This window comes from Canis lupus, chromosome 2 (genome assembly GCF_048164855.1).
Source record: "Canis lupus baileyi chromosome 2, mCanLup2.hap1, whole genome shotgun sequence".
Classification (NCBI taxonomy): domain Eukaryota; kingdom Metazoa; phylum Chordata; class Mammalia; order Carnivora; family Canidae; genus Canis; species Canis lupus.
Window position 1 is genome coordinate 23858483 of NC_132839.1, and position 13956 is coordinate 23872438.

Below are 13956 nucleotides of genomic sequence, written 5' to 3' on the forward strand. Positions count from 1 at the left end.
CCCATAATTTCTTTATTTTAAATAATTATTTGACAATGAAATAAGAAACAAACAAAAGGAATGAGGAAAAAAATGCCACAAACTTATCCTTGTTAAATTGGCCTAAAAAAAATCAATGTGATGCAACATGAGAACAGTTGTAGTCAGCGGCCATATTAGAAATTCCAGGTATTTTATTTCCATTGTTTCTAGGCAAGTTAAATTCTAATTTGAAATAGCAAAAAAATAAATAATATAATAATAATAATAATAATAATAATAATAATAATAATAATAAAATACCAGAAAGGGAGACAGAACGTAAAGACTGCTAACTCTGGGAAACGAACTAGGGGTGGTAGAAGGGGAGGAGGGCGGGGGGTGGGAGTGAATGGGTGATGGGCACTGGGTGTTATTCTGTATGTTAGTAAATTGAACACCAATAAAAAATAAATTAAAAAAAAATAAATAAAGAAAATAAAATAAAGAAAAAACAAAACAAGTAAAAACAGTGCTGCCACTGCTAGTTAATGGATAACAGTCTACTTCTTTGAAAATTATTTTATACGTTAGCTGAAAGGAGTCTTTTGTGTTTGAATGTGTAAAAACAAAGCCCCCGAAATTTTACTGCTGTCTCTCTGCTACTTCGGATTAGGCAGTCTCATATTCAGTGTCAAATTCACCTCTATCCCCTACCCCATTATCTCCAAAAGGTCAAGCACATATTCTCTTCCTTTCTGGAAAGAAGGAACATCACATTTTCAGTGCCTGAGTTACTTTTTCCAGAGAACAATAAATTATGGATTAGGTGAGATTTCATAAATAAAGCCAAATATAAGCAGGTGATTAATCATTCATTTCTGGTTCACCTTGAGAGAACAGTACAATGATAACAAAACCAAAACATTGACTGTGTTTCCTGTTCATTATGTGCAAGTTTAGTGGATACATGCTCTGTACAGTTCATAAGGATTCTTGTACTGTTGGTTGAGACATTTGCTGTGGAAAGTCACCTAAACAGGGAAAAATGACATCTTGAGAGTACCTACTGTGTATCAGCAGTTTTATATACTTATATGGGTTACTGTGCCAAATGTCAATTTTTTCCTTCCTTTTTTTTTTTTTTTAAATAAGGCTTATATGACTGGTTCTGACTCTGTCTGCATTACTTACTTGCCATGCAATCTTAGGCAGGTTTTTTGACCTCTAGTGCCATTTCCTCATCTCCCAAATGGGGATAATACAGGAAATTATTTCACAAGGTGGTTATGAGAACACATAACACATATACCATATCACTCAGGGTTCAACCAGAGAAGCACAACCAATGGGAGATATAAACATACATATGTATAAATGCATTTGTTACAGGAAATTGATCTTCCTGTTGTCTCTGTCTGCCAGAGCTCAGAGTCCGCAGGGCAGACAGTCAGGAAAGGAAGATGGATGCAAGATGGGGAAGATGAAGGTCAGGCTGGACCCCACAAGCTTGAGCTGGAGCCCCAGTGGGACCCCAGTCTGGTCTTATTGCCTTTGACCTTAGTGATAAGAGAATCCTGCATATGCTAGGGCCCTTTGTCCCAGAGGTAAGCATACACATCTGGTCCAGGAGTGAGAGAAACTGATGGTTGATCCTGAGAACGGAGAGAGCTATATGCCCAGCTTGCCCTTCACACTAGTGAGGTGAATCAGTTGATCAACAATAATATGGATGCTGCTTCCCTTCCACTTTCCAGATCTCCATGAATTCTCCTTGTGTCCTCCCCTAACCAGAAATATGTAAGAAAGGTAATTCTAGGGAATACAATATAGTTCATCTTAGCCAAGTTGACACCTTATAACAGCATATCACACAACATGTGCACAGACACAGCATATACAAATATATTCAGGTGTTAGGGTTTTCTTTGACTAATCCATAGTGCCTGTTGTGTTTTTTTACTTTATTTTCACCAAAAAATTTATAAAGAATCAGCACAGATTTTATGAGTAAATGTTGATGGAGAAGAGGGCTTGTCAAAACAACAAGGTAGTCAGACTTGTTTAAAACAATTATCAGTTGATACAAATCTATAATTTGTATTGGATTAGTTATTTTATATGAACTTCAAAATTACCAAAAATTAAAAGTAGAAATCTCTGATCTTTATAAATCTGAGGCTGATTTTACCTGTCTTAACAATTAAGATAAAAGGTACTTAAGAGGGCCACCTGGGTGGTTCAGTTGGTTAAGCATCGATTCTTGATTTTGGCTACGATTATGATGTTAGGGGTCCTGGGATTGAGCCTTTCTTTGGGCTCTGTGCTCAATGGGGAGTTTGCTTCTCTCTTACCTCTCCCTCAGCTCTACTCCTCTCCACACTCTCTCATTCTCCTTCTCTCAAGTTAAAAAAAAAAATTACATACCCAAGAAATTCTACTTTGAGCTCTCTTCCATAGAAAGTTCAAGAATGTAACCCTAACCTCTACGATTTTGTCAAACTTCTTTCAGGAGGATGGATTTTATTTTGAAATATACATTCATTTTGCACATGGATTCTGTGCAGACCTACTTTATTCTTGCTGAGGAGAAGATTCCTTTGTTGTAGGGGACAGAGTAAACATCATTAACAATGAAGTGTATCTTCATTTGAACAAATAAAATTCAGGTACTCTGACAATGTGTCAAACCATTTAACCTTTCGTGATTGTTAGTTTTATTCTTTAACAAAAAGTATTAACTTTCGTTCTTTAATATAGTGATTGTTTAGTCAGTCTTCTAATTTACTCTTAAAATAATATCTGCTACATTTTGGTGCATTGTGCCTTGAGATCTCCAGGGATTTGAGGAAATTTTGCAGTCACAGCCCTGAATGTTTAGAGCAGAATCTCAATATGTTCTATATGATATCAACTGAGATACCTTTTTTTTTTTTTTTAAATAAAGCAGTCACATCCAATAGAATAAGGTTTATTATAAGGTCTGTTATAAAATCCAGAATCTGAATTTTTAACAAACCAGTGGTCATTCTTGTGTGGGTTTTTTAACACTATACTTTGAGAACATTATTTTAGGAAATAGTATGATATCAAGTCACTGCTGGTTACAGAATGAGAGTGTATGGATGTAGGAAGAGAAGGGAATTCCTAAAGGGAGTGTGAGGAATGTTTCTCTATCGTAGATTTGTGCCTAAGAACATTTGACATCTGCTTGCTTAGTGCATTTTGAGTTCCAGAATCAACTAGTAGTAGATCATATTGATTTCTGGACTTTACTCTGGAGTAAACTCTGGGAGCTTACCAAGAATGATAGCATGGACAATACTTGTTCCTGAGCAGTATTTGCTTCTAGCAATTTGTAGAAAATATATTCTCACAAAGGCCAGAACTGTTGAACTATTGTTTAAGAAATGAGTAATCATTATATTTAGGTAGTAAGGGTCAAAACTAGAAGTTGAGTTACTCAGGGGCTTCAGTAATGTTTACTTCTTGAATGTAGCAACTTACAGTGTAATTAACAATCTTTGTATGCCTATCCAAACTTTTTCTTAAGGCCTATTGTTTCCTTAACTGTGAAGTTTAGATATAACTGCCATGTCTCATATTTAATTGTTAATCAGTATTATGATTTCAGAAGAAATATGGCAGGAAAATAAAAAGCAAAACCATTGAAAATACAAACTCCTTTATTTTAGTGATTGTAGGGGAAAAGAAAACCAAACCAAAAAATGCATGCAAGCAAATTTACATCAGACTGTAACATTGCTTAAAAAATTCACTAGCTATGCTGTTTAAGGTGCTGATTTTTATGTAACATATTATGACTCAGGATAGAAATGACAATTTCCTCTGAATAAGAACCAATGAACACAGATGAGAAGTTTCACTCTTACATAATGTCAATTATGCCCTTTCTTGTGAAGGTTTGTCTTTTGGACCTGGTCACATGCTTAAATGATAAAATAAGGATTAAGAAGTCATACTATCAGCACACCTGAGTGGCTCAGTGGTTGAGTGTCTGCTTTCAGCTCAGGGCATGATCCTGGAGTCCTGGGATCAAGTCCCATACAGGGTTCCCTGCGTGGAGCCTGCTTCTCCCTCTGTCTGTGTCTCTGCCTCTCTCTGTGTGTCTCTTATGAATAAATAAATAAAATCTTTTTTAAAAAGTCATACTATTTATGATTTGAGGCAAATTTTTTAAAAAGTTTAATTTAGCTGATTTTTACTGTTTAATGCCCTTTTATTATTCTATTTTTTACATATCCAGTATTTTCAAATGCTCATTATTTTATGCAATTGCTAAGTGCTTTATCTGCATTACTTAATCTAATCTTCACGGCACCTCAGAAACATATAAGGAAGTAGCTTTATCTGTAGCCAAGGTATAAATAAGAAATGATAAAATTAATTGAAATAAAATTGTTAAGTACCATTTAAACTTTCAGAGTTTTAAAAAAGTTTTCATCTTGATTGCTTAAAAGCTCTGGATAATCACTTAGTCAAGGTAATGAATATCTTTGCTCTTTTTTTCTTAATTCTTTTTTGTTTTCCTCTAATCTCTAATGCATAAAGTTGAATTAATCCTACTCCTCAAATCATGGCTTATTATTAACACTGATCTACCATGTTCTTTTTTTATCTGTGCATTTTTCTCTTTGTCTCCTATCTCTATTTTTCTTCTGTTTCTTTAGGTAATTATTCTAAAATATTATCTTTCAGTTTGTATGCATTCTTTTAAATAGTGTCTTATGTCCTATTCACAGGCATTTATTCTGGCAAGTGATATTATATCTCTCTTTTTTTTTTTTCATTTTTTTCCCACTTAGTATTAGGTTAAAAAATACTGTTCACCTATATTGTTACCCATAAATCTAATCCATTTCTTCTGTCCCTAATACTCTGTATTATTTGTCCAGAGCACATTACCTTTCTGTTCTTACATTGTAACAATGAGCTTTTATAAGTCCCCAATCCTACGAATAATTATTCATTAAATATTGCCGAATATATTTGCGTTTGGGACATTTACTCAAAAGTTACAGGACATCTTACAAAATAGTACCAGATGGCTCCTTAAATGGTCTGTCTATACCTCCTAACTGTAATCCATGCTAGTTTAAATATGCCCACTTTTCCCCAATAAATATTTTTCAGCCTTTAAATTTTTACAATATAAGAAATAAAGTGATTTCTCACTTTTGTTTTGGTTTGTTTTTTGATTACTAAAACGGTAAGCACTCCTTCATATTCTTGTAAGACTTTCAGATATCTTCCTCAGTAAATATCTTGATCATATCTTTCACATGATTTTCAGGCATGTTTTCTTGTATATTCATGTTGGTTTGAAGTACTTCCATGTATGGTCTAGATATAAATCCTTTGTTGATTTTATATTTGACACATTGTTCTCACCCATGCTCATTTAGCTTTATTAAGAAGTTTAGAATTTTCTGTTTGTAACCAAAATGCTAAAAGGTATATATCTAACTTTTCCTTTTCTTACCTAACAGAGATTTAGAGACCATTTAGCCTTAAGTCTTTAGATTTATCTGAATCTGGGAAATTTTTGTTCTATTATTATTATTACATTATTTCCTCCTTTTTATTTTTAACTTTTTATTAAATTCTTAATTTTAATCCTCCTTCTCTTTTTCTCTTTAAGATAGTAATATTTGGATATTTAGATTCTGCTATTTATATTTCTTAATTTTTCTTTTGTGTTATTTATCTGTTTATCCCAACACTTTCTGTGAAATTTACCCCATATAATCATTTAACTCATAAATTCATTTTTCAGCTATTTCTTTTCCATGAGTCTTTTCTCTTATTGTTTTTTTTATTTCATTAGTATCTAACATTTTAATATCTTCCTCTTCCTAATTAAATGCTTTAATTTAAATCATTTGTTCACTATCTCAGTAATTCTTCAGATTACATATATTGTCCTCTTTCTTTTTTTCTTTTGAAGTCCCTCTGTTCTTCAGCTATGTTTTATTTTAGCCTGTGAGTCCCTATTATCCTTAAGATGGTAGCTTTTCTCTTTCAGTAATGTTTATCAGGGAAAAGGCTAATGACCTACCTTGTGTATTTTGCACAAAAATGTTTAATGTAAGTCTGTGCTATTAAGAAAAAGCAAATTTTAATATCTTCTGGGCATTTTATATTTGGTTTAGTAGTTTTAATCTTCTGAACTGGTAGATGTCCTACTGATGATATCTAATAAAGAAGGTCAGTGTATATATACCAGACCCTATGTTAAATATTTAATTTATGATATCAACTGGGACTGTATTTGAAGGCAACAATCAAATAAGTACAACTGAAGAAATCAGTAAGAAAGTTATTTATTTATTTATTTGAAAGTTATTGATTTAACACAAAAGTTCTGCAGATAGGATGTTTGAGTCTTGTGCATGCTACAAAAATGCCAAAAGGCACTGTGTTCCTTCTATTTTCTTATTCCATTTAATTTTAGTTTTCATCCACAGGATAATAAGATATAGCCTTTGCACTTCTACTAATCAAAAACATTGGGATCCCTGGGTGGCGCAGCGGTTTGGCGCCTGCCTTTGGCCCAGGGCGCGATCCTGGAGACCCGGGATCGAATCCCACATCAGGCTCCTGGTGCATGGAGCCTGCTTCTCCCTCTGCCTATGTCTCTGCCTCTCTCTCTCTCTCTGTGACTATCATAAATAAATAAAAAATTAAAAAAAACATTTTTGATATTCCACATAGAGATCATGAAGTGAGGCAAAGGATAAAGAACCAAATGAGATGTCACATGACTTTGTGTCTTGGCAACCTTACGCAATATCTTTCTCTTGTATGACATTGGCTAAACTTGAATCACATGACCACTCCTAAAAGGAACTTGGAGGATGAGGATAGCAAAGGAACATCCCCACTCTATCACTAATAAAAATAAGAGACTGAGGTTTTGGAATATCCTATACACATTACCTCCCTAGATCCTTATTCAAACTTGGTGAGGTATGTATATAGCACCTACATTGGTGCTATGGATTTTTAAATGTTAGAACACCATTCTTTTCCATTATTTTCTTATGTTACAAAGACCAGCATTAGGAATAATGCCCTAAATTTAAACTTTTATTTGTGCATGAGTCCAGGAGGCAGAGAATAAATGCAAGAGAGACTAATTTACCACAGGAATCATGGAAGGAGCTTCTTGTGATTTTCTTTGAAGAGTATATACAGGAGTAACTGAATAAGGCATGATGTGCTGTTGTAGATGGATCCTGGAAAGCGAATTTCACCTTTCACATTAGATGAAAACTAAGAAAATCTAAATAAAGTAAGGCCTTTAGTTACGACTAACGAATTAGTACTGATCTATTAATTGTAATCAAAGTACTATACTAATGTAACATGTTAACAATAGAGGAAATTGGGTGTGAGATATATGGAAACTTTGAGTTAACTTTAAAATTTTTCTGTGAATCTAAACTATTCTAAAAATAAAGTTTATTTAAAAGAAACAGTAGATCTAGGGGCTTCTGAGTGATATGGTCTATTAAGCATCTGACTCTTGGTTTCTGCTCAGGTGGTGATCTCAGGGTCATGATATTGAGCCCTGCATTGGGTGCTATACACAGTGCAGAGTCTGCTTGAGTTTCTTTGTCTCCTTCTTCCTCTGACCCTTCCACTCGTGTTGTCTGTCTGTCTAAAGTAAATAAATGAATCTTAAAAAATAAAATAAAAGAAAGATAAAGAAACAATAGACCTATACGGAGCCATGAGGTGTGCCTTGAATTCTTTCAACTACAAAAAGTAGAGTTGACAATGGGCCCCAGGTGAGGCACTCTGAAATCTGTTGTTCGTTTGCTTCCAGCCAGTGACCAGCATGGTTGGATACAAAGCAGATTCATTCTTAGGAGACATGGGACTCTCCTAGTGGGATACTTTGACCTAAGAACTCCCTGGTGGCCTAACTCAGCTTTTTTTAGACTCCACTACATTCTACAACACTAGTCAATCTTTTATCCATCTCTTCTGCACAGAGTGTCAGACTTTTGTTGACTGATGGTTTTCTAGACCCCAGCATCCTCTCAATTTTCTTTCACTCGTGGTATACTAATAAAATCTTTGTATACTTAATCCTATCTTAACATGTGCTTCTTAGAAGACCTGGACTAACACATAGAATAAAGCACAATAACCATGTGATCACCTTGTTAGATGAAAACAACAACTAAAGATCTTCAAAATTCAACATACATTAGTGAGAAAATTCTCAGCAAGCAAGGAATTTGAAGAAACTACTGCAAACTGATAAAGAATGTCCATGAAGGGCACCTGGGTGGCTCAGTGGTTGAGTGTCTGTCTTTGGCTCAGGTCGTGATCCCAGGGTCCTGGGATGCAGTCCTGGATCAGGCTCCCCACAGGGAGCCTGCTTCTCCCTCTGTCACTGCCTCTCTGTCTCTCTCTCTCTGTGTCTCATGAATAAATAAATAAAATCTTTTTTTTTAATAAATAAAATCTTAAACAAAAAAAGAGTAGCTATGCTATAAGTTAGCACCCAATTTTTGAAAAATACTGAACACTTCTTATTTGGGAATAAGGTAAGGGGTATATTCTATTATTGCTATTTAATATTGTAATAGAGATATTAGTTTTTTGTAATAAGGAAAGAAAGAGATTAACATCAAAAAGAATAAGCAACTCTCTATTTGTAAACAGTGTGATTATTTGCATATGATATCTTTAAGAATGTCTAAAACCAATACTAGTACTAATAGGTGAATTTAGGAAGTCAAAGGATAGAAAGCTAATGTAGAGATGTATCAGTTGTTTTTTACATACCATCATCAAGCCCTTGGAAAGTATCATTTCAAAATATTCACAATTTTATCAAAACCCTAAAATAATTAGGAACATGTTTGAAAAAAACATTTTCAGGATCTTTATACTAAAAATCACAGAATAGTATTGAGATAAGTTGTAAAAGGCCTAAGGAAGTATCAGAAAATGTGTGTGGAAATGCAAACAAAATAGAATAGCCAGATAAGTTTTCCAAAAAAAAAGTTGGAATATTTATTTTATCTAATTTTAGGGTATAGTAATCGATACGGTATACTACTAGTCAAAGAATAAGCATATAGAGTAATTAAACAAAGTGAATATTCCAGAAATAGATGGAAACATATGTGGTCAGATGATTATTGACAAAATTATTAAGGCAATTCTGCAGGGAAGAAAAATCTTTTCAACTTGAGATGTTAAAATAATGAGATATTTATTATAGGGAAAAAGATGTTATTGCCCATTGTAGGCAGAATAATGGTCTCCCAAAAATGTCCACATGCATCTTCCTGGAGCCTGTGATTTTATTACTCTACATGTCAAGAGAATTAGTATGTGTGATCAAGGTTAAGGACTTTGAAATGGAGAAATAGTTCTGAGTATCCATGTGGCTGAATCTCATCACATGAAGCCTCAAAAGTGAAGAAGTTTTCCTGCCTGAGGCAGAAAGAGATGTGACATGAAAGGGATTCCAGGTGCTGTTGCTGGCATTGAAATTGGAGGAGAAGGCCACAGGGCAAGTGCTATGAACATCCTCTAGAAGTCCTCAGCTGACAGCAAGCAGGAAACAGCAGTTTCAGTTCTACCAGAAACTGAAATTTGCCAAAAACACAAGTGAAGAAACAGATTCCCACCCAGAACCTCCAGTAAGGAATATAGCCCTGCCAAAACCTTGGTTTCTCCCCTGTGAGAAATCCAGAACTTTAAGATGATATATTTACATCAAGTCACAAAACGTGTGGTATTGTATTATGACAGCAATAAAAATTAATGCAATCATACATAAAATTAATTTGAAATATATCGGAAAACAAAATATAAAACAAACAAACAAAAGAAACATTGAACCTCTTAGAGGAAGGCTTAGAGAAAAATTTTGACGTATTTTGATAGAATAGGCAAAGATCTTATAGAATACAATAAAAGCATGAAAATTGAAAGAACCAACATATCAAAATTCAAATTTATCCAGATTTGAAATATTTTCTTTTCAGTATTCAACATTAAGAAATCAATAAATCTTTGATTGGTAGAAAATATTTAGTACAAACATCTGACAAAGGATGTAAAAGATAAATACTCAACAATAATAAGTCAAAAGCCAATTAAAATAGTAAGTTGTTTAGTCAAAAGACATACAAGATGGCCAGTAAGTAGAGGATAATATGTTCAACTTCATGTAGCTTTCATAAAATTAAAAATTAAAACCACAAAGAGATACTTCTGCATATCTATTAAAATGGATAAAACTAAAGAGAGTCACCATGGCAAGTGTTGATGAGATAGATGTAGCAGAGCTGGACTGTAATGCACTGCTGGTGAAAACGTAAAATATACAACCACTTTAGAAAACCCTTTGTCCATTTCTTAAAAATTTAAATATACACCTACCACAGGACCTAGTCATTCCTCATTCTAGGTATCTCCTCAAGAGAAATAAAAACATGTATCCACTTGTACAGAAGTATGTACACAAACTTTATTCATAATACACAAAAATATGAAAATCTAAACATCCATCAGTAGTTGAATGGAAAAATAAGATAACACATCCATTCAACTGAATACTCCTCAGCAATAAAAAAGGAAACAGCTATAAGACACACAATAACATTAATGAATCTCAAAATCCTTATGCTGACTGAACGAAATCACAAACACATACCAAAGGATTCCATTTATATCAAACAAAAACTAAAATATAGTGGCAGGAATAGGTCAATGTTTCCTGCTGCCAGAGGTGAGGAGGGTATTATGCACTATATCGGACTCTGAGGAGTCTTTTAAGGAAGATGGAAGGGTCTATACCTTCATGGTATATAACTGTAGGAACTCCTCAAATTGTGTATTTAACTAGGTACAGTTTATGGTTTCCTGAATAAAGTTGATACGGAAAAAATAAGAAAAAAATAAGAGGTTGGAAAAGACAGTTGTAGGCAACAGAATTTTCTGTATGGGAAAAGCATGAACATTAGAATCCAGTAGAGTCTGGGTAAAAAAATCTTGCCACTAAAACTTGCTGGCTTTGAAATATTAAGGAGTTATTTAGCTCTCTGATTTTCAGCCTAATCATCTCTAATAACATGGGAAATAATTTAATAGTGTCATTTTAAAATTTAAATAAGAACACGTTAAAATACCTAATGAAGGGGGCACTTGGGTGGCTCAATCAGTTAAGTGCCCAACTTTTGGTTTTGGCTCAGATCATGAACTCATGGTCATGGGATCAAACTCAGCATCAGCTCTGTACTCAGCATGGAGTCTGCTTGGGGGTCTCCCCATCTTCCTCTGCCCCTCCCCCCTGCTCACACACCCCTCTCATTCTCTCTCACCTAAATAAATAAATAAATAAATAAATAAATAAATAAATAAATAAAATCTTTAAAAAACCTAATGAAGAATCATATACATCAGGTACTTACATTTTTGTAAAACTTGCTTTCTTTCCTAGTGATTGACGCAAATTGTAAATGATGTCAGATATCAAGTTGCTTAATAATTTATAGCGTTACATAATTTAAGTCATTTAAGAATTAAAAGAGCAAATAATGCACTTCCATTATGAACCTGTAAACCCCACTAACATTTTATCTATGTTTAAATGAACTTGCAAATCATTCCTCATTTTCTAGTACTCTTATTCCTAATTTTCTCATATTCAGCTGCCAACTGCCAGGATCTTATTTGTTTCTAACAGAATGAAATCACCTTTCACTGCCATGATCATTGTCAGCCTAGCATTACTTTCTCATATATTGGAGTCTGTTCAGAGTTAGAATTACAAGATCATTTAAATATAAGAATGGGTTAGTTACTGTTAATAATCTGTTAAGCAACCATTGCATTTCTATTGAGCTGCTGTATTCAATAAATATATCTGTGCTTTCAGAATATGATTGTCCTATGAACTCAATTTATTCTCTCTATGTATATTATTAGCGGACACCAGGAGATTTGTACTTTTATTCTGTGATTCAGATCTCCTAAGGGCATTTGTTAAATTATTGTTCAAGGTCCAATTTAAATAACTTCCCTTGAAACTTCCTCTGGTCTTTTCTACAAAAAAAGAAGAAAAGCACTGTAATTTAAGTAATAAGACTTTAAGGATATCTGATCCATTCCCTTTACTTAGGAAACAGCTTTAGAGAAGCAAAATTACTTGTCCAAAGGAAAACAACCTTATCATGTCAAAGCTAGGACTGGGATATAAGCTCATTATGCTCAGTACAATTCAGTACAATATTTATTCACTATACTATATTGACATTTTTACATCTTCTGAAATAATGGAGCTATTTGCTTTTCCATTTATTTTTCTACTTAGCATTTACATTATTTAGAGTATATTGCTGTTATGAATAAAAAACACTCCAAATAGTGACTTAATAAGAGACCTATTTATTTCACTAATATTTAAAATCAGAGGTGAGCCCTCTGGGGCTGGTCGGCTAATGGCCCTGATCTCTCTCATGTGTGGTTTTCATTTTGGAGTCCAACGACTCTTCAGCCATTGTCATAGCCCAACGAATTTTTAAAGAGTGACAACGAAGTGGGATGACGAAGTGGCAGGCAAGCAATTTTCTTTAGAGTGATCATGCATAAGTAGCATACACCACTTTGTCCCATATTCTTTTGGTTTCATGTTCACAGCTAGTTACGTGAGAAGGGGCACGTAAAATCAGCAGCTGGGTGATTGATAAAATCAAGAATTATATCATGACAAGAAAGAAGTGCAAAATGCAAAGTCACAACAGCACTGTCAAACACAGACTGCTTTGTATCAGTGTCTTCAGTCTTTTTTTCCTGGCAAACCTTGAAAGAATTTTGAAAACAAAAAGTGCTTTTCTCACATTACTAAGTTACATAGCAAGCCATATTCTAAATATACACAATTGAAGAGATTATAAATTTCAGTGTGTTACAAATATTGATATTTTGTGTAATTTTTGATATTCAGTATCATCCATTTAAAAATACATGAAAAACTATTCCTTTAACATTTTGTATCTTTTTTCTTTGTGAATCTATATTTCTACTGTACGTTTCACATAGAATTGTATTCTAGTATATTTGTATTTTCGAGCCTTTTACCAATCACCAAAGACTATATATAAAACTTGAATTTTTTTCTGTGCTAATGTGGTTTAAAGCTCATTTTCTTCTTAGAGTATCCTAATCATTACTATAAGTATATAACTGATAAAAAATATTATACATTGCTATAGTTATAAAAAAGTTTTAAAAAATATCTCGGAGTTTTTCTTTTCAAAAATTATCTGTGGATTAATATCATATATTGCTCAATTGACACAAAGTTCAGGATCAATACAGTTCCTATACTGGCATTTTTGTATGTATAAATCATTATGAACCGTTTTAACAAGAATGCACATAAGAATGGGAAGAATGTTATTAAAAGGCATTGTCACTCAGTTCTTTAGAATCTGGAAATCATATTATATATATATATATGTATGTATAAAATATTTGCCATTACTATCATTCACTTTCTGACACTAAGTCAGAATTTTGAATCATCTCTTATTTCTGCCCTTGATGAATTCTATATAGTAGGGCAATTCACAATTGTGATACTATCTTTTGAAAAATGAATGAGGAAATCTGCTTAAGGGGAGAAGAGAAAGAAAAAAACACTGGCTTGTTCTCATGGATGCTAAGTTCATGAAAGCATATATATGATTGTTTTGTTCCCTCAGAAAATCTTCATGTGACCCTAGGTTACATATACCCTAATTTGAAGATTATTACTTCGTAGTATATTATATTTACCATTTTATAATGATATGTTTTTAAAGCTTTGCACACACACACCCTTCTATCCACAAAAGACTTACCATTTGACATATATATATATATATATATATATATATGTATATATCCAACCAGGATTTCCCACTAGCAGGTAAGCCATTACAACAAGGAAATGGCTATTTA

The 13956-nt window shown here is 33.4% G+C and overlaps 1 long non-coding RNA gene across 2 annotated transcripts in view; it reads right to left on the reverse strand.

Moving 5' to 3' along the window:
* LOC140614086 (uncharacterized) overlaps window positions 1-13956 on the reverse strand; it is a 205359-nt gene that overhangs the window by 12278 nt on the left and 179125 nt on the right. The gene's annotated exons all lie outside the window — the stretch shown is intronic.